Source organism: Pseudophryne corroboree, chromosome 5 (assembly GCF_028390025.1).
Source record: "Pseudophryne corroboree isolate aPseCor3 chromosome 5, aPseCor3.hap2, whole genome shotgun sequence".
Taxonomy (NCBI): Eukaryota; Metazoa; Chordata; class Amphibia; order Anura; family Myobatrachidae; genus Pseudophryne; species Pseudophryne corroboree.
The window spans coordinates 727,744,142-727,750,446 of record NC_086448.1 but is presented as its reverse complement, the minus strand read 5'-3'; positions in this window follow the sequence as shown (position 1 = coordinate 727,750,446).

Below are 6,305 nucleotides of genomic sequence, written 5' to 3'. Positions count from 1 at the left end.
ATGGGGAAAATTTTGCTCCACTTAACAACAGTAGGGAAATACAATCCTAGTTGTATGTTAATTCGTTCCACGTTCTCCTGATTGTGTTTGTTGGTCAGAGGACCGTCTGACTCATTTTACAATCCGTGATAAATTTTTGGGTGTCAATATTAGTGGGTAGGCACGCTTTCAAAAGTGTCCGCCAATCGGTGTTTGCAGGTTCATGGGCATTACCCAGATCCTTGATATACTTCTGACATCTGGCTAAATGCTTCCGGGGATCGGGGAATTCTGAAATGATTAACCGCAGTTCTGATCTGGTCCATGTCCATGGGCAATACATTACATTATTCCTGGTATCGGTTCTCAAATTGGGAGTTGCTATTTCCAAGACAGGATGTAACCCAACCATTCCGTTCCTAATTTGCTCACTGTGAGGTGTTATTGTCTCTGTGTAATGAACAGTCTCACACTTACCAATGGCTGTGATCTCACCAGTCCTTTCAGTGGGAAACACCGTAACTGCTCTTGTTGGTTGGGCCGGGCCCACCTGAGTTTCCTGCAAGGTGACTGCCTGGATGAGGGCTGAGAGTAGGATGGATCCATCATTTTCCTCCCACCTAGGACCTTGGAGAGAACTTAGGACAGGGTACAAAATACATGGGTTAGGGTTAATACATTTTACATGAATGTCCCCATCATTTGCCGATGCACCATTGGTTGTAGCCATTTTCTTCCCTTCGACATGTGTCGGTAATGGTGTGCTCGTACTCACATTCCTGTCAGGTTTGGAACTGGCGAGCCAGTTCCCTTTGCACCTCCCCCTCTTGTTGCTATATATTTAAACAGTCATTATGTCTGATCCTCTGTTTTCTAGATTTGATCAGACATATTCTAATACCTACATTCTGCAGTACCTCTGGTTCAAAGCCACCCACCCTAGGGAATGATGTCCTATCTTCAGCAGTCATACATACCCATTCATTGCAATAAGCCTCCGCGTGTGGACCATATTTTCCACACATTATAAACCGGGCTGACCCCTTGGGCCGTAGCTCTCTAGCCTGAACCCTGGCTGCCGCACGTCTCTCACTTGAGCACTTGGCTCCCATTGTGGGCCTTCTACCATAAACACCAAATACACAATGCAAGCAGATGGTGAAAGTTCTCAGAGCGCCTTCACCCGCTCTCGCCCACGCTGGCCAGTACAATGATACACTGTTGATAGTGGATCGTGATGTACCCAACTTCGGGCTCCTATCAGACCTTACAGCACCGTAATTTCTTTCGGTGGAGGTTCTGTTGGAATATTTTCCTGAGAGAGGCAGCGAAAAATTCCTTTTCGGTATCTTTCCACTGTAATTTTTGTAGGGTGAAAAACAGAAAACTCACCCTTTCCAATGGACTTCCACCAGGGAGATTTCCTGACGTAATCAGCAAAAAAAACCTTGTTTACACAATCACGTCTGTGTATGCTCTCCACAGCGCATATGACACACCTAGTATCACGTTGTGCTGTGTAGAACACACGGACGTGTGGTTCAATCGCACGGCCTATATATACTTGTTATCTATATGCCCTACGATCGCGGGAGTCGGATTCACAAGCTGCGCTCCTCAGCCGGAGCGTGACACAAAACCTTAACTTCAATTCACAATTCTATATTCACAATTCAATATCACGCTCCTGTTCAAGTCTCCTCATGACTCCAATATCATCTCTATGCTGATGACACCCAAATCTATCTTTCCTCTCCAGACCTCTCCCCTGCTCTCCTCTCTCGTATCTCCAACTGTCTCTCTGCTACCTCTTCCTGGATGTCCCAGCGCTTTCTTAAACTTAACGTCTTTGACCGAACTGATCATCTTTCCTCCCTTCCGCATAAACTCACCTCCTACAATCTCATTATCTATTGATGGCACTACTATCTCCTCTAGCCCCCAAGTGCGCTGTCTTGGAGTAATCTTTGACTCCTCCCTCTCCTTCAAACCACACATTCAGCACCTCTCACAAACCTGCCGTTTTCATCTAAAAAATATTTCCAGGATCAGACCCTTTCTGACCCAGGATGCTACTAAGACTCTTATCCACTCACTGGTCATCTCCAGACTGGATTACTGTAATCTCCTCCTGACTGGCATTCCTGACAAACACCTCTCTCCACTCCATTCTATCCTCAATGCTGCTGCCCGGCTCATTTTCCTCACCAAACGCACTACGTCTACCTCTCCTCTCTTACTAGACCTTCACTGGCTCCCCTTCCCTTTCAGAATCCATTTCAAGCGTCTCACACTCGCTTACAAAGCCCTCACCCACTCCTCTCCCATCTACATCTCTGATCTTATCTCCTTTTACATTCCCACACGTCCTCTTCGCTCTGCTAATGCACGACAACTTTCCTGCCTACGGATCATCTCCTCCCACTCCTACCTCCAAGATTTTTCACGTGCTGCACCACTTCTCTGGAATTCCCTACCTCTGCCCCTCAGACTCTCCACCTCTCTACAAAACTTCAAACGGGCTCTCAAGACCCACTTCACCAAACCCAGCCAAATCTCATCCTAACCCTCTGTTCTACACTCTCCATGTACCCCATCTGTGTCACCCCTGTCTGTCTACCCCTCTCCTTTAGAATGTAAGCTCTCACGAGCAGGGCCCTCTTCCCTCATGTGCTTATCCTTTCTTACTTTAATAATCTTCAACTGCATCAACTCCAGCAGTCTTCTGCCACCTGATACTTATTCCAGTGTCATCTGCTGATGTAACTATGTTTATTTACCCTGTACTTGTCCTATACTGTCATCAACTGTAAGTTGCTGTTTTCCTGTTTAATTATTTATGTACTCTGTAATTGGGTGCTGCGGAACCCTTGTGGCGCCACTCAAATACAGTATTTTTCTGTACAGAAAAATATCACTCCCTTTGTTTGATTACTTTACCCCAGAGGTAGTACAGTTTAAACAAAATATTATATTAATCTGCTTTTGAAATCGGATAGTTATGTGCTACAGTATTAAATGTATACTATCCCACCTTAAAATGAACAACTATCGTGTGGTCATACCTTGCGCCCGCAACTCTACGCAACCTTGCGTAAACACACAACCGTGCATGCCTCTACGCCACGTGCACGCTTCTGTACGCTGTCCTCACGTTCCGTACTACGTGTAAAAACGTGCGTTCGCAATTCAATAAAACCATATAATCTTGATAAATGTGAGCAATAAAATTACTATTACTCACTAACACAACACACAATTGTTCCGTACGCTCGCCGGAAGTCACCCACACGGGCACTCTCCTTTTGAGTGTAAACCTAAACGTTTTAGGGCGGAACTGCGTCTCGTGTTTTAAATTACACCCTTAACACGCTATCAAATATATATATATATATAGCAAACAAATGTATCCAATTTCACACAGATCTATAATGACTGTTAACCTATGGCAACAATATGTGAGAAAGCATGCAAAGTATTGGTACGCTTTGTGTACGCTTTTCGCGCCAAAAATGACAGATTTTAAACAGCTTTTTTCCTGTTCGTCCCCTGGGTTACAGCAGCACCTCTAAGACTATACAGGAACAGACGTGGTCTCACAACACAAGAGAGAGTTTCAAACACAAAGCAACAAGGCAAGGTTACTTAAGATGCGTCTCCACCCTTTGTTGGTAGATCAAAGTCTGTTTATGGCCTGCAAGTCTGTGAGTGTGTGATGAACCGGACAGAGCTCCCAATTGTTAAGTCTGTTTAACTTTCAGGAAGAAAAGCAATACCTTCTATACACAAATGTTCAGGCTGCTGCAACCGTCTAATCGTGTGTCAGTTAAACCTCTATGAAATGCGTACACGTTGCATAAGCACACCGTCACGCTGTAAGCACAAAATAGCTACACGTGCGGCCTATACACTTTAACCCCTAACAGGAAAGGAAATGCGACACCAATTGTATATGTAATGTTGAGGTCCTACCCAGCATCAAGTATTTACTTAAAAGGGGGTTACAACAGAAATACAATCACATAAGAGAAAAGGCTACATTCAAAGGATACATACGTTTGTTCGCCTGCGCAACCCGGTTCCGGGCCTCAATCTGGATAGATGACCTTCAGAGAATAGACTGAGGCCGGCCAGGAGGTTTGGTTTTTATACAATGGTCCAAAGCATGAAACAAAGGAAACTGTAATCTCTTCTTTCATAGGTCAAAGAGCTGGTCATTTACAGTACAGGAGGGGTCATAGGTTGGTTTGAACAGGTGGGCGATTCTTAGTCCAGGTGTACTTGCAGATGTCTTCCACTGGGTTCCCGCCGAATATCAAGAGTACAGTACATACAGTGTGATATTTATATTGTACTCCTGCTACTTTCTGCAAACTGCCATCGGAATGTAGCCCTTGAAATACTGTACAACTGGATACCAAACACCACCTCCTAACCTAATTCTGTCCCCTCATATCCTGTAAAGTTGAATCTCTCTATTGTTCCCTTTCCAAAGTAAATGTAACTTGCTGGTGTGGTGCGTGTAGGCTATGTGTAAATTATGTACTATGTGGATTAAATATGAGATATTTAACAAAAAGGGAGGTAATCTGCGCACTGGGGTGGTTTTACTGTATGGGATGTGCTGCTAGTCAAAAGGGTGTCCTTGCCCTTTGGTTCAATATGGATATCTGGTTTTCACCTGACTGCGCTCATCCCCTACAGTTTGAGTACTCGTGAAATGATGCAAATGGATACTTATATAAAGGTGTGTTTTACTTTCATATGTATCAAATATGACACTCAATATAATGAAACAGTGCAGATAAATATTGTTGAACATGAAAAAGGTGGTAATCACAATGTGTGCTCCACGGGGAGCACCTGTTTAACTCAGTCCTTTAATCACTCAAATTGGTGATTAAATCCTTTAGGTTCTTGGCGTGTGTGTTCTGACACAAAGGCCAATGGGCTGGAAAAAAATATATAAATGTAATGATTAAATCTGGCTGTGTTGCTTTAAAAGTCAAATATAGATTTTCCAGTGGAAATGTCTCTAGTCCTGACCGGACTGTGTGGGCTTTAAAAATCTGTCTTTAGTAATTAGATTCATATAGTTGCAGAGGACGGCGTCCCGTACCTCTGCGTGTGGAAGTCAGGTATTCGTGCACTATCGTTGCGGCCGTACTTGTAAGATGTACAGGTGCGGGGGGCAGCGGGAACCTCCTGGCAGCTCCGGACAGACTCGTCCCTCAGCTCGCACACCCGCTCTCCGGTTCGTCCTGTTAGGGATCTCCCCGTGTGCCTGCGCCGCTCGCTGGGTTGGTCGTGTTCGCGTGGGGGGGAGCTCAGCCGCAGGATCTAAACAGAGCCTGTGGCAGTGTTGCACCTCCCCACAACGGAGTACTCACCTGTGTGGTCCTCCTGCTGCCCGTCCGTCTGTACTGCTTACCGATGTCTGCACCGTAGGTCCGAGGGTCTCACAGCACTCTCCTGTCCTCCAATGGTTTGATGTCTCTTAGTCGTCTCCTCCAACGCGTTTCAACCGGATCGGTCTTCCTCTGGGAGTTTTTGCAGTGTTCTGATAGTGGTGGATGTTAAAATGGCTTGCGGGCGGGACCAGCATCAGTTCCTCCTTTGTTCCACTGATTTGATTGGTGGTTGAGGTTGTTAGTATTGCAGGGGGCAGATCACATGTTCCTGCAATCTGTCCCATTTGTAAGTTTCAGAAACAGGGAAAGTATGAAAACATGGCAATGCAAATGAAATTCCCTTTTGTTTTTTGTTTTTTTGATTGGTGGTTGAGGTTGTTAGTATTGCAGGGGGCAGATCACATGTTCCTGCAATCTGTCCCATTTGTGAGTTTCAGAAACAGGGAAAGTCTGAAAACATGGCAATGCAAATGAAGTTCCCTTTTGTTTTTGTTTTTTTGATTGGTGGTTGAGGTTGTTAGTATTGAAGGGGGGCAGATCACATGTTCCTGCAATCTGTCCCATTTGTGAGTTTCAGAAACAGGGAAAGTCTGAAAACATGGCAATGCAAATGAAGTTCCCTTTTTTTTTTTTTTTGATTGGTGGTTGAGGTTGTTAGTATTGCAGGGGGCAGATGGTATGTGGCTTGTTAGTATGCTATCTGATCACGGAGCTTTTAAAAAATTCAAGATGTTTCTTGTGTGTCAACAATTATGGTAAAGTGGATTCTTTGGTATTGTTATGAAATATTTGGGATATATATAACTTTCCTACTTTGGAGTGGTTTATAAGCCTATGTTCCCTGTGGGCTTTTTCTGGGTATTGGATATCTGTATACTAAATGATTGGTTCTACTTGCAGATGATAGACCTTATT